Below are 21052 nucleotides of genomic sequence, written 5' to 3'. Positions count from 1 at the left end.
AAGAGGCAAGTAAGAGAGGGGAGGGGATAGAGGTGCCAGGTGCTGGGCAGTGATCGGGATTTATACAGTGCTCGTGAAAAGGGGGATAAGTATACCGTGTCTTAGTGCGCGTGTCTCCTATGCTATTTACAATTCTATATTTACAACTCTAGGTACAAGAGGGGCACTGAGAAGGGTGACGTGTACTCACGTGCCCCGCCGCAACTCTCGTCCGAGTTGCGGCCGCTCTCCAGCCTCCTCCTGAGGATGCCACCAGTCCTCCGTCCAAACGTCCTCGTCCTCTTCCTTGCTTCGGTCTAGCCGTGCTGCGCCGCTCTCTGTCGGGGGTTCGTCGCTCTCCGTTGCCTCCTGCCACGAGTCGGTTGCTCCGAACGATTCTCCGTCGTCCTCGGGGCTTTTTCTATCTTCCGGCTTGTTGTCTGGCCGCCCACTTCCGGGGTCAGGGCCGGGTGCTTCCGGGTCGATCGAGGTCGTCCAGTTTCTGCTTCCGGGATGGCTGGCGAGTGTTTCCGGTTCACCAAGTCCAGGAGCCGGTACCTGCAGGGGACGAGAAAGAGAGGGTGTCCTGTGTGACCGGGACGTTAATCGACCGAGCGCGGGGGACAGGATCCCCGCGCCCGGACACCGCTGTAATGAGGTAGTTGTCGCCTCCGTTTCACAGATACCAAACTAAGAACCAAACCAAGAAACTGGGAGACGCTCCACTTATACTTAACTGAGGTATCGATGACGTCACCAGAAGACTCGTCTATTGTTTCGCTCTACCAAATTATCAAGGGTCCAAAACAGGGCGATAGTCAGCGAAGCAGTCCTTTGTAGCCGTCGGAACGCGGAGAACCTCGCTGTAAAGACTTTCGGACCACGTCGACATGCAGGGGTCGATGAAGTGGCGGCCTTCCTCCAGAATTTCCACACGAAGCTCCTCACGAACCTCTGGCTTGGACCGGTACCACTGAAATCGCCCAACGTTGGGCGCCAACTGAAGTACTGGGTTTTTCAGAACCAACCCAGCGGTGCCAGGGGACACACCCGAAGACTTCGAGTTCTTCCTGTTCCGGACTTACAGAAACACAGAGTCTTCTAGGTGAAGTCAAAGATCGTATTTATTGGCTGCAGACCAATCACAGGTATCCGAGAAGTACAACCCGATGTATATTCTCAGGAGACTGCTCCCGAACCAAAAAACAGTCTTTACTTATATACACAAAATTACGCTCTGGGCAACACCGCCCCTCTTTTACTAGTGGTCATTCACATATTTCCGCTTCAAAGAAACAGTAAAGTCATGATGATAATCCCACATTTCAGCTCGTTCAGATCACTAGTATTTACCCAGCGAGGCTCAGAACACTCATCGGATATCAGCAGCCCCCACATAATTCGACACCTCCTCCTCGTAAAGTAGGCCATAAAGTAGGAAACAGAGTTAGGTGTGAAGGAGATTAGTCCGGGTTTGTGTGGGAAGAACGACTTTATGATGTATCAAGCCCTGATGCTAATCCCATTTGGCCGCAGTAAAAGGGACCGGCCGGACATGAATGACCCCAGGCATTGGAGTCGGTTTGCACAGGTCACAAAGAAGTCACCAGAAGGTGTACGTGTCCTTTAGGCCTAAGCATGGCCTTAATGCACGGCCTATGTGAGGGCAACAAAAAGAATGGCTGCCGCTCTAAAATGGAACCCGAGGGTACGATACAAGTATCGTATACACAGTGAATTTATCGGTGAAACATGACGAAAACACTCATGCATACGGCATTACTCATTTGCGGTTCGCTGATACCAAAATCGGCATGGTGGGACCCTGCCGCCGACATGGTTCCGAAATTTACAGTACCACACTTCTCTACTCTATTCTGTCTCTTTTCTTCTCTTCTCTTATGATTTTTCTACCTACCCAGAATCCTGAACTCTGTGCCTCTCTTCCTGTTCAACACTGTCTTTTCTTCTTTCTTGTTATTGATGTCACTAATTATCTGTAAAACATATATCTTTTTATTATACTTATTTATTCTCTGTTTTTAAACATCTTCTAACTCTTTCTCTTTTAAACCTACCATTAATGTTTCTGTGTGTGGCCTTCTCTTTCTTCTCGTGATTTCTCTTCTTTCTTTTCTTGCCTCTTGCTATTCTAAAAACTGTTGTCTTCTAAATTAAGCCTTTTGAGCTTTTAACTTTTCCTGTTTGCTTCCTCTCCTTAGGTTACTGCGGAGCTGCTATAACTCTGGTAAGTCTTTCTCCTTACTTTCCTAGTTAACTGTTGGTATTGTCAATTAATTTTTCCTTAGGAACCTTTTCTCAGTAAATCCTATAATGTTCTTCATTTTCTGTTACAGGACTCTGTATGCTGATCTCTGCTGACCTTGGTAAGTGTTATACTTATTGCGTCACCAAACACTGCTTACATTTTAATGTGAACGAATAATCTATCAGTAATTCACTAAGCTTTCTTAGGTTTTCTTTACAGGTGCGGCTGAAGTCTTCACTCGTTTTTTCCCTGTAGAGACGAGGTGACTCAGTACTCGACTCCCGGTAAATAGCCCACTACGGACTCTAGCGGCTTTTCTGACCTCTTCGGTAAGTTTCGGTTTCTTGACTTGGAACTACTCTCAAACGTTACTCTGGTAAGCTTCTTACTCAAAAAATTTACTTCAGAACTGGGAACGCACTCGAACACGTCTTCTCTGAGGAAATGTCTGGGTGAAGTGCGCATTACTTCAGGCGTGCGCGTGTCACATCGTCACTCTGGATTTGTAAACAACTAGACCGCAGACCCCAACGCCTGAGCGGCCATCTTAGAATTGCGGGCATGCCACAAACTCGACCATTGAGGCCCATTCGAAACTGAAACGCCTATTGAACCAAGTTCCTTGCGCTTCGCTTTGGGACTCACATTAGGGATCCTGACAACATGACATATTGGAGAGGCAGATATCCAACGCCCATGAAAATGAAAACCGTAAACATGAGAAGACGGGTTGCACGCAAGTGAAATACGCAAAGCAGAAAAACAATCCATAAGCCACGCTGAGTGTTGCCAGTGGCAGTGTACCGTAGCATTCATGCATACGGTTACGGAGCATCTGCAGCCGGCCTGGGCTGTGCAGTCATTGCATAGTAGGCAAAACAATAGTAGGATTCCAGCAGCTATGGCCAGTATTAATGGTAATCCACCAAAAACGCTGGAAAAAATAGAATGAATAAATGCCGGTATTGCACCAAATATAGTCTGAAAGGAGGTCACAAGGCCAGAGTCGACAACTTTTAAAAAATGTGCCAGGCCGTGTGTATGAGACGCATTGAAATGCTATGAATTAATTCACCGAAATGCAGTGGGAGGTTAGTATTCAGAAGATCCCGAATCTTACTATTGGTGCTAGCCACCTGGAGTACGAAGGTCTCACGCGCGGAAGTAAGGGGGACCTCCTGTTGGAATAATAGAGCTCTTATTCTGCTCAACTTTTTGAAATCTGTTTTCAAAGTTGGTATGGAAGGCCAAATCGAGTTATCGAGCTTCCAATGCGGGGGAGGAAAAAGTACATTTTTACAACAAACCACGCGCTGTGAAACTGTTACAATGTACAGTATGCCAGCCAGAATCTATATGTGAAAGGCAAGGACCACACTTCTTGCAGAAAGGCGCTACCTAAGGGTTCAAAGCGGCCTAGTGGGTAATGCTTCATGCAGGAGCTAAATTCAAACAAAGAGAATGGTAAAGGGATAACTCTGTGTATGAGCCAAACAGCAGAGTCAGTCTCAGCCACAGAGAAGGGTAGAGGGTCTTTCCTTTATATATGTAGAAGAGTGTATGTTGCATCTTTCATGGACATAAACTGCTGTTTGTCTGTCAAATTAAATGGTAAAAACAAAGCAGATGCGTTTAAATAATCCCATGGTACTTTCCCCATTTTTAGAGTCTGTCAAGTCTATGCAAACTGCATTACAGAATCCAATTGATTTTGACCATGATATAACACAGACACATCATCTTGTACAATATCAACAACAGATGAAACAATATTATCTAATGTGTAAACGTGAGAAGACAGTGTGTTAATACTATTGTCAACAACATCAAGTACTTTTTCTAGATTTGCTTGGTCTATTTCCCCTAAATGGGACACTGCTTCAATTTGAGAAAGCTTCTATACTTCATTGTAAGCTGTGTAAATAAATCTTTTTGTTCTAGGATCAGGCGGTCCCCTGACAAAATAGGCCAAATCAATGTTACTGGATAACAAGGATAAATGTTGTTTCACGGACGATAGTGTTGAGTGCTGCAACCACTGTTGGCATAATTTACCCACAGAATAGGTGGTAACCGAATGTGTGTTAGAAAAACGTGGATCAGGTCTATCCTGTTTGTAACCAGTAGCAGTATTATGGAAACGCAATTGGCAGGCATCAGAAGTCGTCTGCCAAACTAACTATCCAGATGGATCTAAACCAGAGACATTAAATGTGTGATTTTGAAATAAAGCTTGCAGGTCCTCAACAGAATAATTTGTATTCAAGCTCCAGTTATGATAGGTAGCCAGAGCAGGAATGGCAGGGGCATTCATCTGTTTTGCAGTTGCCAAACCTAAACAAGCAGTTTGGTAAATCGTATCATTTAAAAATAAAATCTGCATTGGGATGAGGCACTCGCGATGTAAAGCTTCAGTGCCTCGAACCTGCCAGGATTTAGAGACCCAAACAGATTTTAAATCAACGGTGGCCCTCCAGTGTTCATAGCTACCGACTGACAATTTAGTTATAAATTAATTTGAATACAGTAATTTTGTGTGGGTCAACATTACCTTGGGAGTAGATGACGAGTGCGGAGCCAAAATTCCATCAGCCAAGTTCACAGCAGAGCGTTCTGGCAAGTAGTGACCATTGATGAGTAAGAAAAAATTGTCACAAATCCAATGGACATGATCAGAAAAATCAGGATCAGCACCAACCAGATGTATGTCCAAGGAGGGACCAAATAAGTCTCTTTAAACCAGGAGACAAAAATACGGAATTTTGTAGGGCCAAATGATGAGGTGGAGGTCGAATCAAAAGAAAAGCGTGACTGGTTGAGTGTAGTTGTTTGCAAACCCGGCAACGACCCGCTTGTCGGATAAGCACATTTAGTTTCCTCGTTGCAGGATGATGCTGGCGGGACTAGCAAGTGATCAGTAACAGAGTCCATCTCGATGGCAGTGTCATTTTGTGCGGTGACAGATGCGCCGACCCCAGGATTCCTAGAAATTGCTGGACATGATAGAGCAGGTGTCACACTATTCAAAATCGGACAGATGTTGTAGTTTGACATTGTCCACTGAGATGTATCTGTTCTCTTTGCGACCAGGAAGTGGTGGTAAAATGACTGTACGAGTACCCTTCACGCCAAGCACTGTAACCGGTGCACAATAAAAGGGGCCGAATTCTTTTTTGTTCTCCACCATCTCTCGGACCAGTTCACCAACTTTGGGTAGCCAGCCGGCCACCAGAATCTGCAGTGCTGCATCAGTGGCAGTGCATAATGTTCAGTTGCAAGACTGTCACGGGTCTCTTGTAAGTCCTGTAACATAGTAGAATGATTATCTACGTCAAAGATTGCGGCTGCCGCTGCCATGTCTAGACCCTCAAGGTCTGGCACAAACATCTTAATGCCAAAGAGCATTTCGTATGGGGTCCGCCCACCCAGAGATCTTCTAGGGAGATTATTAAGTGCACGTTGCACACCATACAAGTGGGCCAACCAGTTTCTGCCAGTACCTAAGACTCTAGCTGTCAAGGATTGCTTTAATGTGCAACAAAAAGAAGGAGAGTAAGGGGTGAGCTATTTTTATTGAGGTCCAGCACATAAGCCCTAGGTATTGACACAAGCGAGAGATGTGCAGTTCCTACAGAGTGAAGAGTCTGGGGGAAAGAAGTTTTCCGCAGTCAGACTTACACCTAGTGAAAGTAAAAGCACAAGGGAGGGGGGTCCCTTTAGGGTGGAACTGAAACCCTCACACACCCAGCAAGCTAGGTGTCATGCTTCATCATCTGGGTTTTGCTCCTCGTCGGGTCGGCGGTGCAATATCCGACGGGCACCCATACAGGGGCTCTTTGGCGGAGATCTTTTGTTCCCTGCCGTATGGTGCGTGCGTGTGAGGGCCCGTGTGTGTAGATGTGTATAGTTAAAAAAGGTTGGTTGATCCGAGATATAACTTTATTGGTTCAGTCAACCACCTTGTTAAAAAGGGGGTGAGTGGCGTAAAAGCTAAACTTGCTCACAATGAAAGGAGTGGCTAGCTACGCTCTACTCTTCTGGTCAACATGTTTCGCGCCCAGTGGGTCAGGAGGATCCCGTGGCGCTTCGTCAGGACCGATGATCTAATGGTGATGTGTGCTAAAAAAATATCTACAGTGGGGTGTGTAAAGGGTGAACAAAGTTAGAAAATCAACCCTTAGTCGGTTCCCCTACCTTTTGTATTTTTAATATCTCAAGAGGGTCACCTAAGAAAAAGAGAAAAAATGAAATGAAAAAAGGGACATAGTAACCCCCCAAGAAAGAGAATTCTGTCACAACAGATTAACACTCGTTCATATTTGGCCAGTATTTCAATTAAGTACATTCAAGACAGTTATTTGGAACCCTATCCAGATATGCTTAAGTGAAATCTTGAAGATAATATAAAGAGAGAAATTAAAATTAAAACTTGGAAGCATAGCACAAATCTGGTAAAAACAGCTACACATACTAAGTTGTAATGAAAAGCTGTGGTTAAGTGCGGACTCACCGAATTATATTATAAAAACCTCATCCTCAGGTGCATGGCGCGTCATCAGGGGGAGAAACACACTCGTTTCCTATGATTCAGTGATGCAAAAACAGGGTAATGCAAAAGAAGGGGAGAGAGGTGGCGGCAAATACAAGAAAGGTGGTGAAAAATCAAGAGTTGTCAAACTCGCTATCCTGTTCTCCTCTTATAAATGTAACTGAGCGGTATTAGCCCAGAAGTGAAAGTGTCGGGGATACAACTAATCAATTCATATGCGTGTGTTCTTTGGCATAGAATCCTATCAGAGAGCCCATCTACTCAGCTACCCAATACGGCGGTGGAAGTATAGGTAGGAGAAACTTATTGCCGGTTTCTATTATTAAAGGAAGTAAGGTGATATCCTCGTGAAGGTATAATCGCTGCCCCATTATTTAAACAGAACACCAAACATAAGGCAAGCTACCGAGGTAGCAAGAGAAGTACTCACACGTCAAAGGTCCCCTGGAGGTTTATTAACCTGCCCGCGTCACCGAACCCGGAAGGTAAACTCAGGTACGGCGGCGCTGAAATTTATGTTGTGGGTAATAGGCTGGGGGCTGGTCACGTGTAGCGAGGTCGCGTCCGTAGCAACTGGAACTCGCTAAGGCGCGTCTGTCGTAATTCTTGAGCGCCATGATGGAGTGGTTCTGTATGTGTTGTATATTCATGAAGGGTTGCCAATGTTTCTAACTCAAGTAAACAGAGGTTAAGATATGATGATCCGGCCCACAGGAAAGAATTGGCTTCTAGTCTTGTCGAGTCTGTGAGCCTTCTATGTGGAAATCTTGTCAATGACTCGTGTAGAGCCTGGTTAATATGGCAATGCAATCCGTACCTCATGGTGGAGCGGGTACAGGCAATTTTTAAAAAAGGAATTTGGAAAACCTAGCTCGGTTAAACCAAAGAGTGGTGTGGAGTCATGATCTGTATAGAGCCTCATGAGGTTGGTAACTCAGTCCGGGTGCCATGATGGAATGGTGCGAGTGTAGGCAAATGTTTAGGGAAACTGGAGACCTTAGATCAATGAGGCCATGGAGTAGTGCAAAGCGTGTCAGAGGCACAAGAATGGGAACAACGGAGATATCCAAATGTATGTATACCCAGGTACAATCATGGTCTATTAAGACTGTCAAAGTGTTGTTCGCTAGTCATAGACAATAAAGCATCAAGGCTAACCCTGTGTAGTCTAATGATCATTAATTGAAGACTGTCAAAGTGTTGTTTGCTAGTCATAGACAAAAGAGCATCACGACAGCCCTTGTGTAGTCTAATGATCATTAATAGAAGTAAGAGACCCTGTTAATGTGATATTGCCGCCCAAGGTATGTCGTCATTGAGGCCAAGTCTGTCTGACGAAAGGCGGTGTATCCATCGTTGTTCTAGCCTAAACAAAGCATGTTGAGACATACCAGGCTGATATTCAAGGATAATCCAGTGTAGATCGTAGGGGCTGTGTCTACGTTCAAGGCAATGGCTGTAGAGTTTTGTGTTAGATTTGCCACATCTGATATTGCTTTTATGTTCAATGATACGTGTTTTCACTGATCGTGTCGTCATCCCTATATAATAGAGGTCGCATGGGCAAATCAATAAGTAGATGCAGTTAGTAGAGTTACAGTTAGTGTGTCTCTTTAGAGTCCATTCGAAGTGGGCAGAGAGGCGGACAGATTTAGCCACAATGGTTTGTCCACAGCAGGTGCAACCCCCGCAGGTGCAATGGCCCTGTACTGGGGGAAGATTCCATAAGGTGTTGTATGCAGGAGTCATATTTTTCTTGGGTCTAGTGTGCACCAAGGTGTCCTTGAGATTGCTGGTCCTTTTAAAAGCAAAGCGTGGTGAGGGAATCGTGAGTGTACCTGCGGACAAAATACCCCAATGTTTTTTTATAACTTTCTTAAGGTTATTGGACTCAGGTGTAAAAGATGTGACACAGGTAATGGTCTCTGTACATTCTTTTGTTCTTACTTCGAGCAGGGCCTCGCGATTGTTGTTTCTTGCTCTTTTCATAGAATTATGTATCACTCGAGGGGGATAGCCTCTTTGTATGAGATTCCCTGAAAGAGTATTGGCTTCAGTTTTGTAGTCCTCAATGGAACTACAATTTCTCCTGAGTCGAAGGAATTGGCCAAAAGGTAAGTTGTCGCGTAAGGCCTTCGGGTGGTGGCTGCTGTAAAGAAGTAAACTGTTTTTGTCAGTTGGTATTCTAAACAGACTAGTACTCAACCCTGTTGGTGTTAGTCTGATGTTTAAATCAAGGAAGGGGATATCGGAGTCAGAAATGTGACGTGTGAATTTCAGATACTGGTTCTTGGTGTTGATCCAATCACAGAATTCGTTAGAGGTAGATATATCCCCTTTCCATAATATGATGACATCGTCAATGTAACGTTTCCACAGGGTCAAGTGTGAGCCATATGGGTTGTCCACATTCATTATCACTGCATCTTCAAAGGCCGCCATATACAGGCATGCCACACTAGGGGCAAAGGTACTTCCCATGGAAGTACCCTGGGATTGATGGTAGAGATTTTCTTTAAATGCAAAGTAGGATTGCTTTAAGTCATGCTTCATTTGCTCCACAATTTAGTTGCCCCCAGGCCTGTATGGAGACAAAAACTGCACCACCACCCCCATAGACCTCATCGCATCCTTGTATGCTTTAGAGGCGAACGGTGGACCTTGGTCAAAATGGAAGGTGCCATAGGCAAAAATTCCTACAAAGACACGCAAATCCCTGATGACATTTCGAGCGAGCGTCAGCAATGCGTTGTGTCCGAACCCAAATTAAACTAGTGCACAAATCAACTGCAACTAAAATGTATTTATAAGCAGTATCTGAAGAAAATGGACCTCAGTGATCAAGATATACACAACCAAAAGGCTTATTAAAAATGCATAGCTGTGTTTGTGGTGGACGTTTAACCAAAGAGGGTTTAATTTGCTGACTGATGTCACAAGAAAGTACATAATTACGGGTCTGTTTATATAAACCACGCCACCAGTAACGTTGCTTCAAGATAGAAACCGTCGCAGACACGCCAGCATGGGCCAAAGCCAAGCCTTCATGTGCGGCTGTTATCAAAGAAATTCTGCGGTTCACGTTGGGAATCAGCCGATAACCAACGTCATTTATTCTTACATAAGGAACATGGTTGGGACTTAAATTATAAGAGTACTTTGAAGGGAATCCCTGCGGGCAATCACCCGCCTTCTCAGTAACAGCAATAGCTGCCAAAATCTCATTATCTATTTTATTCATGGATTTTGTAACACCTGCAACAGAACACGTGGCTACTGCAGATTTGGCAGCTTCATCAGCCAAGCTGTTACCGACAGCACGCACCAGAGCACGCACAAAGCGCGCAGCTCGGCTAATTGGGTGGTACAGTCACCCAGCTCCTGCGTATGCACAACACTGGACTGGAACTCACCGTTCACTATGGTCCCTGCCACAATAGCACAGGCCGCTGAATAAGCATGCTTAAACCCGGTGGCTGGTTGAGCCAAACCATCGCTGTAAATGATACAATTGTACTCCTCAAGCGGGCGCATAGACAAAGGAGGAGGATGAACAAATTCATACTGAAAGAACTCCTGAGTCTGAAGAGAGGAGTCAAAGATAAACGTGACATCCGGAGACGTCAAAGAAGTAGCCCATTGTATCCAATGAGGATGCAAAGCCTTAGAGGGTGGTACACTTGCCTTTGTCACTGCTTCAAGTGCAGGGTATGGTGTTACCACCAAAATGCGTTTCCCCTGTGCCAGTGCGCGTTCCTTCAGGATCGCCATCTGTACAGCTGTTAAGACTTTTTCAACAGTGGAAAACGGCAACTCGGCAGAAGTGTACAAATGTGATTTGTATGCAATAGGTACTGTGTCACCTTCACTAAACGTTAAGTAAGTAAAACCCACTACGCCTGGCAAGATTCGCATCACCAGGTTTGTGTAGTTCTCACGTGTTTACAAGTATTTAGATTCAAGAAGATCAGACTGCAAAGATTGCAGGATAGCTGAATGTTTCGAAAGCCAACAGGCTTTTGAAAATGTAGGTTGTATCAAAGCATAAAGAGGATTGATACGCTGGGCTATTCAGGAATGTAAAAATGCCCGAAGTTCAAAAATCCCAGCAAAGACTGAAGTTTTTTCAGGGTAGTCGCCGGAGACCCCAATCGTGTGCATGTCTCCAGGAAGTGGGGTGCTAAGCCCGTAACTTCATTATTGAGCTCGTAGCCCAAAAACAACACCGTATACTGTGTGATGTGTGATTTAGCAAAGTTACATTTGTAACCTTAGTCTGCAAACAGAATAATGATGCAGTCGACTCTGCAAAGATGTGGCCATAATTCGACGTCCGTGAGATAAATATAATCAATGTACGAGTACGCATCCGGGTCTATGCTGTCTAACAAAGAGACAACATGTTGGCGAAAACCCAGGGGCTGTTCTTATAGCCCATTGGTAAACGCCTTACATTTTTTTGAATGTGAATGCTGACCATTGACTGCATTCAGGGGACAGATTATGGCTGTAGAAGCCATTGGAAATGTCAAGTGTTGTTTTATATTTTTTACGAACAAGACTGTATAAAAGAGCAGAAGTATGGGTAGTCTGTACAGAGAGTTCAAATTACGGTAATCCAAAACTAAGCGGTATGACCCATCAGGTTTAGAAATGGTAAAAAGAGGGTTATTCATTGATGACACACATGTCTCAATCACTCCTTGATACTCTAACTGTGTTAGAATCTCAGAAACTGGACCTTTTGCTTCCCGCCAGAGGGGATATTGGGATTGAGGCTGTGGCATAGACCGCAATGGTATCTCATGGAGTGAAGAATCTTTATCCCAGCCCACTTGATTACCTGACAGTGCCGGTGCAAGCGTCAAAGCCCATTCTGTTGCAAAAGCCTCTGCATGCTCCTTAGGGAAGTTACGTGAAAAACTCGAAAGTATCACCTCCTCCCCTTTCGGAGCAGCCAAACAAAAGGTGGGGGCCAATCTGCCCCCGCCAACAAAATGTTGTAAGAAGAAGTTATATTCTCCCAAAAAATTCTTTAATAACATGCTGAACTTCACCTTCGATTAGAAGAACTATTTCATATAGGCTGGCAGGGGGAGCCACTCAAGTGTCAGCCGTCTCAACTGTAATGAAAGTCTCAGTTGCTGTCACCTCCAGATATGGCCGTAGTGCCTCCCGCACTATGGTAACTTCCGCTGCGCTGTCGAGCACCACCCAAGTCAAATTCAGGAGCTGGGTTCTCACCGTCTGTGGCATACCTTGCTGTTAAAGCTGCAACTTTCTTCTTCTGAAACTGAGGGTGAAAACGAGGAAAATCCTCTTGTTTTCCCTTGCCTTCAACCTGACGAGGCTGATCACGTCCTTGTGGTGCATCTCGACCTCTGCCACAATCCTGGCACCCCCCTCCACCGGCTTGTGAGCCTGATGTTTCCTGTGAAAAATGAGGAGAACGCTGATCAGGGACCTGAAACTTGTCAGGAGACCTAATTCTCACGCGGTCGTGCAAATCATAAGTGCGCTCAGAAGACTCCGGTGTTGGTGACGCAGCACGCGACCCTTGTTTCTGTTGTTGCTTCCCCTGTTTCTTATTTTTCCTGTTCTTTTTAGAAAAGAACGGACGCTCGTCTTTATCCGACTGAGTCTTTGGTTGTGTTTGCATTTGAGGTGGTATTTCAGCAAAAGGCTTAACTCCCAAACTATTGCGGCCAATGGTTTTATAAGCCTGTGTAATAATTTTGGGTAATTCATGTGGCCTGTCCTCTTCTGCGACTAGAGCCAAAGCATTAGCTACTTGAAAGTTTACTGCATCTCCCTTCACATTTGCAAGTATCAGATCAGCAACTACGTTGAACACCCCCACCAACCTCATCCCCAATTCAACAGCCGCTTCAGGGCCGTGCTCATCTTGAACATGCTTAATCACGGTGGGGAGTACGGACATTGAGGGAGTGCCGAAACACTTCGCATATTCTGCTGCAAACACCTTTCCCCAGTTGCTACAATCAGTTAACTCAGGAATTAAGGGGCATATCATCAAGGACCAGCGATAATTATCGCTAAGCGCACTTAGCGCTGGGATAATTATCGCCGGCTAACGTGGAATTTTATCGCTGATAAAGCATAAAAGCATAAAGCGATAAAATTCCAAGCGCTAACTGCCAAATGTGAGATTTTCGCTGGAAATCCAGCGATAATCTCACAAAGTTTGGCGATAGCTTGTTGATAGGGCAGGGCAGACTTAGCCATGATATCCACCTTACATTGGATCTAATGGCTAAGTCAAACTAAAAGCAGGCGTAAGGAAAGTAGCGATAACCAAGGTTAGCGCTACTTTTCTTATCGCTATGCTTGTTAGCGTGCCCATTGATAATTGGAGAAATGTAGGTTAGCGACATTTCTCAAGTTATTTTGGGACAGAATGCCCACTTTGCATCTCATTAGAGATGCAACGGTGGGCCTTATGGGAAAGGGAGCTAATGCAAGGATTCACGCGATAGCGTGGCCTTGTTGATAAGGCGATAAAACTATCGCCGCTTTTCGCCTCCTTGCTGATATGCCCCTTAGTCATTCTGCAAACTTATAGTCAATATCCTGTGTTTCTCCACAGGAGAGGTATTCGGAAATACCGCCTCCAGCAGGTCAAATTTCTCAGCCAGCCAATAAAATAAATCATCCTTATTTTGAGGACGCTTGCCCATTACTGAATTAACCATGACAGGACTGATAGTTACACCGCCAGGTACAGCTGGATGCGCCGCAGCTCCAGGTGGTCCCACCTGGACAATGCGTGTGATGTATCGTATAACAGCTCTATGCACTCGTATTAAGGACGTGTGCAGGATCCGAAGGTCCGCTATTTGAACTGCCAGATAAAGTAGGTGTGGGGTGTAGCCAGCCAAAACGGGCCAAGTGGCCCCATCTATTGATAAAGGGCCTAAACGGACTGGAGGAGATACCGGGTGTAGGAGGGCGCCATTAAACCAAATGTGGGGCCGCTAAACATTAGGAAGGGCAGTGGCACTGTATTCATGGAACAAATTATCGGTTCCATCCACTCCCGGAAAAGTGACCCAATGTAGGAGTGTGAATTCTGACTGCATGGTTACCCCCACTTTTTTCCCGGCGATTTGCTGGTTTTTGACTTACTTTGACTGGGATCCTGCTATTCAGGACCCCAGTCTATCTGCTTCCTCCCTAAATTGGTTGTGCATGTACTTTAGGTACACTCCAGATTGGATTCTGGTGTACCCTTATGAGTCCCTAGTATATGGTATACTATGTACCTAGGGCATAGGTACCCCAGAGGTATCCCAGGGGCTGTAGCATGTATTATGCCACCCCTGAGAGACCATTCAAAATGACACCACAGGTCTGCTACAGCAGCCTGTGTAAGGTGGTGCATGCGCCCCTTACTTAGATATAGGTTCACTATCTATCCATATTACTACCCATATAAACCTATCAGTCACCCCTATGGCAGGCCTTAACAATCCTGAAGGCAGGGTGCTGGGTTTTATGTGAGAGGGTGCCCATGCATGAGCAGAGCCCCTCTGCAGCCTTCGGAACCTATTCTCCTAGGTTGTATGTGATGTAGCCATACCATATATACTTAAGTGCATTATAACGTAAACGGTAAATGCTAAGTTTGGAACGGCTGCATAGAAACATGTCATGTTTGGTGTCAAACCCCTTGGAATCATACCCCCTCACCAGTACTGGCAGGGTGGTATGATTCCACCCTCTTAGAGGGAGAAACATGACAACACCGGTACACCCGGTACCAGCTTTCTGAACCTGGGCATCACTAAATGGATGCTGCCAGCCACAGACACGAGTCTGCCCTCCTGCTGCTGGACGAAACTCCGGCAGGGGAGGCTGGACAATAGGTTTCCTGTCACAGGGAGGTGTAACCACTTCCCAGACAGGATTTATTGTATTGGGGCTGTGTGGGTGCACTCTGAGAGTGCTTTGAAGTCTGCACTGGGGGCACATTTGGTGTCCCTGTGCATAGTCCAGTTCAAACCGGTTGCAGGAGCCAGTGGCTCCTGCTCTGGTGCGAAAAACTGGACAAAGGACATGGGTGTAGCCACTCCTCTGTCCTGACCCTCCCATAGGTAGGTCCACAGAGTTAGTTACACCCCTTCCTTGGGTATAAAGTAGGAACCCCTGGCTACAGGACTTTGGATTACACCTGGACTAAACTATGCTACAGAAACCAAGTGCATCGACGATCTACACTACGATGGATGACTGAAGAATCTCCCTTAGAGTAAAGGAGTTACTCCCCTGCAAGGCAGGCACCTTCAACGCATCTGACCGGTTTCCATCTCCGAAGCTCCTGAGGATCCGAAGAATACTTATACAGTCAGTCACACACCTACTAAAACAGCCATTCAGACAGTCATACACTCATTCATTCTTCAATACACCATGGCCTTTATATATCTATAAAGATATTTAAAGTTTACAGAAATACACTGTCACTGGATGATGTCATCAGTGATGTCATTTGAGATGTCATGGAACGGCTGCATAGAAACATGTCGTGTTTAGTGTCAAACCCCTTGGAATCATACCCCCTCACCGGTACTGGCAGGGGTGGTATGATTTCACCCTCTTCGAGGGAGAAACATGACAACACCGGTACACCCGGTACCAGCTTTCTGAACCTGGGCATCACTAAATGGATGCTGCCAGGCACAGACACAAGTCTGCCCTCCTGCTGCTGGAAGAAACTCCGGCAGGGGAGGCTGGTCAATAGGTTTCCTGTCACAGGGAGGTGTGACCACCTCCCAGACAGGATTTAGTGTATTGGGGCTGGGTGGGTGCACTCTGAGAGAGAGTGCTTCGAAGTCTGCACTGGGGGCACATTTGGTGTCCCTGTGCATAGTCCAGTTCAAACCGGTTGCAGGAGCCAGTGGCTCATGCTCTGGCATGAAACTGGACAAAGGACATGGGTGTAGCCACCCCTCTGATCTGACCGTCCCATAGGTGGGTCAACAGAGTTTGTCACACCCCTTCCTTGGGTATAAAGTAGGAACCCCTGGCTACAGTACTTTGGATTACACCTGGACTAAACTCTGCTACAGAATCCAAGTGATTTGACGATCTACACTACATTGGATGACTGAAGAATCTCCCTTGGAGTAAAGGAGTTACTCCCCTGCAAGGCAGGCACCTTTAACCCATCTGACCGGTTTGCAATTCCGAAACTCCTGACGACGCTGAAGAATACTGCAATACAGGAGGTGGGTTCCCGAGGTCTCTCTGTGCACTCAGCAATTCTGAGGCCTGTATCCCACGTGGTGACTGTGCAACCCGAACCCCTGGACAGCTTTTCGGCAACCCTGAGGCTGAGCTTTGGGTTACTTGTAGCCCTGACCCCAAGCAGTAATTCCACCAAAGCTTTCCTGCCTACACTTCACGAGTGGTTCGTGGGCTGGCATTTTGTGATTTCTCTCGAGGTCCCTTAACGATCCCTGGTCTGTTGACCTGTGGGTCCCTGTGAAAGCAACTTTAACTTTCAGTGGGCTTTCCTGGTTGCGCCAGACGTGCCCTGACTCTCCATTGCTTGGGGACTCCCCAGGACCTTGCTGGTCTTCACAAAGCATCTTTTCTCTGACCGCGTGGGTTGCAGTTGCCAAGGCTTGTTGGTGTTTAATCCGAGCACTGACCCCCCAGCACTGGACATCCTTCGTGGGACAGCTAACCTGTTGACTTTGGTCATCGTCAATGTCTCTTGGTCCCCGTTGCTGCACAGTGAAGCTTCACCTCTTCGCACCTGAAGCACCCGATATCGGTGGGCATTCGTCTATCGTGCCCCTGGTCACTGGCAAGTGACCCAGACTCTGTCCCCTCTGCTTTAAGGTTCTTCTCAGCTCCGATCCAGGCTTGGATCACACCGGACACTTTTCATCTTCCCGGCAGCAGCACTTTCTTGCAACACGCCATTGAAAACAAAGAAGGTTTCCGACATCACTTGTCTCCTATTCACCCGGCTCCTCTGGAATAGGTAACACAGGTACCTTGGTACTCTCAAGGGTGCTGGCCTTAGAACCTTCTATGTTTAGCTGGGTTTGCTTGAAGTCCTCTCCTAAGTGTCCTTAATCTTTAAATTTCCAACCGCAACTTTCTCATAGAGTTGTACGGAGCCCGCGTCCGTGTTTACACACTGCACCCATCCTCCGTGGGTCCCCAGTGTCACTACCTTGGGTGGTTCCTTGGGGTACCAGCGATTCTACGTGCTCTAGGCACTGTGTCTAGTCAAGTCGTGGTTGTTATACCACTTTCTTAATATATGGTTTGGTCTCCCCCTTGGGGCCCACTGTGTATTGTGCTATTTACTGTCGTTCTAGTACTGTAATATTGTGTGCCTTTTGTTTTTTAAGAGTTTTATATAGCGCGAACTTGACCCGAATTGGGTATCAGAGTGCTTTACATAACACCAGATGCATTACATGAGGACACATTCATTTTTGTTAGGCACAGGGAGATTAAATGATTTGCCCATAATCACAGGATGTTCAGCATCATTGCCGAGACTCGAACCCAGTTCCCCAGATTCAAGGTCGACCGCCCTAGCCGTTAGGCCAACTCCTCTCCCTTGTTCTTTAATTTCATAGAGAGGTTAGTAGAGAGTGTTTAGTAATAAATACATATATTTTATATATACCTTGTGTGGTTCTCCTTTCATTTGGTCATTCAGGAGATTATATACTGGTAAAACGAGCTGTTTTACATTTCTTCGAGAATTAGCCTGAAGGCTGCTCTCCACAGCTACCACTAGGATAGCTTTCTTTAAAGGTTGTCTTTAACCTAATCATCAATAAGGGTCGTTTGGACTGGTGCAAGGCATCCAATTTAATTAGTGGACAGCATATACCAGGCCAACTTCTCACACCCAAGATTAAAATACTTCAAAGTGGTAAGATGGATCAGCTTCTACCACAAAGTAAAGATCGACACCCGCATCTCGCACTCCATATGCAGTCAAATGAGCCCGGAGCGCAGCACGGCTCTGCGCTGGAATATTGAAAGCCATGAAGACAAAGACGGTTCAACAACCTAATGCGTGGCAGCGCAATAAAGGGTTAACAATTAAGAGAAAAACCTTTGAACAATATCAAGCTTGAAAGAACCAATACAAACATCAATATAGGAGGGTACACCGTCACAGCTGTTACCGGAAACAGAAGTGAGGGTATTGTGGACCAGCATAAGCACTACTTAAGCGTCTCGCAGAGAAGAACCAGACCAAACGCTGGCGGCACCATGTTGCAGGGATTCTGCACATATACAGAACTATGTGCAGGAGACCAGGACCTCAGTGTATAGTGGTGTACCAACTGCCCACCTTAGTGCCCAAAATCCCAATCCGACTAGCTAAAGTGTCTCATTCGTTCTCCGTACTACAGCGAAGCTACCAATGATTAGACAACTCAGAACACGTCACTCCGACTCTTTCAGGAATCGCGGGAGCAAGAACACTCTTTCGCTTACTCACTCATACTTGTCCACAGCATGAGTAATCAGAGACACGGTATAGTTTAAAATGTTTATTTTAACTAATGTGCTCTAAGGTACAGTACACGTGCCAGTACTATCAGCAAAATGCATAAACACAATATAGTCAGCATTGTTACAAGTCCATAGAATATAAACAGGGTTATCATTTTATAAAGATAGTGGAAAAGGACTTCTGTGTCTTGCCACCCTCCCCGTGCTAGGAACCAGTTTATTATAACAATAGAAGTCCTCTGGGCTTTGTCAGCGGGACCCCATACCTCAAGGCCCAGATGCAAGGTTTTACATCTCCTGACATGCACAGCTCTTCTCTCTAGAAAGGTATTTCTCCAAGTGCCCTAACATGCATGCATGCAAAATTAAAAGCACTCGATTTTCAGCAGTGCAGCTGTGCTTCGTGTTATGTCTAGGTGCGGGGCACTGACCAGAACAGAATAACAAGGGACATTGTTTTTCGACCTTGTACATCATGTGCAGACAAAAACCACAGAGAACAGCAAGAAACGTGAAAGGCAGACGATTCTCATGTGAACAGGCAGAGCTTTGAAAAATCAAAGTCATGTAGTAACGTGCGCAAAAGTAGCATCATGGCAGCCAAGCTTGTGCTCACTTAGCAGTGACGACAATGGACCCACCAGCCTTACTACAGTATAATGTATGCATGGTGGGCATTCCCCCGCAAGAAAGGGTTGTAGGAGTGGTGCAGTGAAATCTATAAGATTTCACTGCGCCACTTCTAGGACGTCAATGCGTCAAAACCTTACGCCAGCCTCATGTCAGGCATAAGGGTGACATAGGCCCTTTCACATGGGGCGTGCTCCATGTGAAATGAACATTGCTGGAGTTATGTCACGCTTCCGACACAAGTCCAGCAATGCGTCGGTTTTGCATCGACAGATAAGTCAGTAATACCGACGTATCTGTCATTCCTTGCGACATGATGCGTCATACAGTAAATATGACGCAATGATGGTGTCGCAAGGAGGGCGCACTGAAAAGTGTTGCATCTCTGCTTCCATGCAGCGATACAACACTTCTCATAAATGAGGCCCTGACGGTTTTAAGAATAGTTTTGGGATTTTTATTGTTTGGGGGAGGTCTATGGGTGTGTGGGGGGGGTTAGGATTTGTTTATTGTATTAGTGAGGTGATGAATTTCAGAATAGTAAAATGTTTTTATGAGTTTCCGAACTGCATTTCTGTCCTAATGAAGTGGCCTTTTACTCTCACTTGCCCTGTTTGGTTCACCATTTTGCCCGATGAGGGTTCCTGGGGGTGTTGTCCGTGAGATGTCCACTGCCGCGCAGCTTCAGGCAAATGGTGTAATCCAGACCCTAGGGGAACTCTCATTGGTCATCTTTTGCGCTGGGGTGGTGTTCAGAAAGCTGTTAGGGTGTCCTGGGTTGATTGCATCAATCTGACACTGTGGTCCTGTCAGGGTAGGGTTTTTATATTCTTGTTCCACCCTCCCTCCCAATAATTTTAGTTGTTTCCAATTATTTGCTTTTGGGGTGTCGGAAGTTCTATGGCTTTAGGTTCTCGCTTAGGACAGGTGGCAGAAATTGACGTGACCTGACAGAAGGGTTGGGGGCATTGTAGAGCAGGCTTTGGCAGAGGGAACACAGGGGAGCGATGGTTGAGTCATGTGTGAAGGTCAGTGGAAGAAATAAAAGGGATGGTGAAGATTGAAAGTTTTAAGAATGGTTTGGGGATTTTTATTGTTAGGGGGAGGTAAATGGTGGGGGTTAGGATTTGTTTATTCTACTAGTGAGGGGATGAGTTTCAAAATTGTAAAATGTTTTAATGAGTTTCAGAACTGCACACCTGTCCTAATAAAGCAGGCTTTTATCTCACTTGGCCTGGTTTACTTCACCATTTCCCCGACCAAACATTGCTGCCTGCTCCAGTGACGTAGCAAGTCTATCATGGACCTTACTACAAGGAAGGAAATGGGCCCTCTGCTGTCTGAATTGCAAAATACAGCAAGAAGGAGATTTTGGGGCCCCTGCTCTCCTTCCTCCAAAAGCTTCTGGGCCCCAGTTCTACTGCCCCAATGGAAGCTATGCCCCTGGCCTACTCATCTACATTCTGTGATACCCTAGTCCTTACACTGCCACCTTCCCTGTCTCTCCTCCAGACCTGCATGCTATCATCCCAAGTGAATCCCACTATTTTGCATTGACTACAACCTGCCATTATTGTTTTACGGAATTCGGAGAGGATGTAGTGTGAGGGCCAGAGGCGCTGACTTTGGAATTACGGAACTAAGGGGCATTTTAACAACGGCCAGTGATAATTATCGCTGGCCATGCTTAGCGATAATTCTATTATCGCAGGCTATCTCTGAAATGTATCGCCCTGGTAGCGCGTTATTAAAAACGCGTTACTCCAGGGCGATACAAATTCCAGAGATAACGATGCCATCGCCCTTTTGCAGGGAACATCGCTGGTTTTCCAGCGATGTTCCCTGCAAAAGGGCGATAACCTTGCTGATACGACCCACAGGGTGTGAAGCAAAAAATTGTCACAAGACTATATATTGATTCTTTAATCCACTGATATTATTTATTCATATCATGAAGAATTTTTCAATGGGTATCCAAAATATAAATCCATTATGTCAGTGAACCTTGTCCAATGCATTTCGGTCCATTACAGACCTTCATCAGGGGTCATAGATCTATAAAAAATGTAAAGCAATGAATTAGGAGGAAACCAAAGGGAACACTAAGT

This window comes from Triturus cristatus, chromosome 4_2 (genome assembly GCF_964204655.1).
Source record: "Triturus cristatus chromosome 4_2, aTriCri1.1, whole genome shotgun sequence".
Classification (NCBI taxonomy): domain Eukaryota; kingdom Metazoa; phylum Chordata; class Amphibia; order Caudata; family Salamandridae; genus Triturus; species Triturus cristatus.
This window is presented reverse-complemented; position numbering follows the sequence as displayed.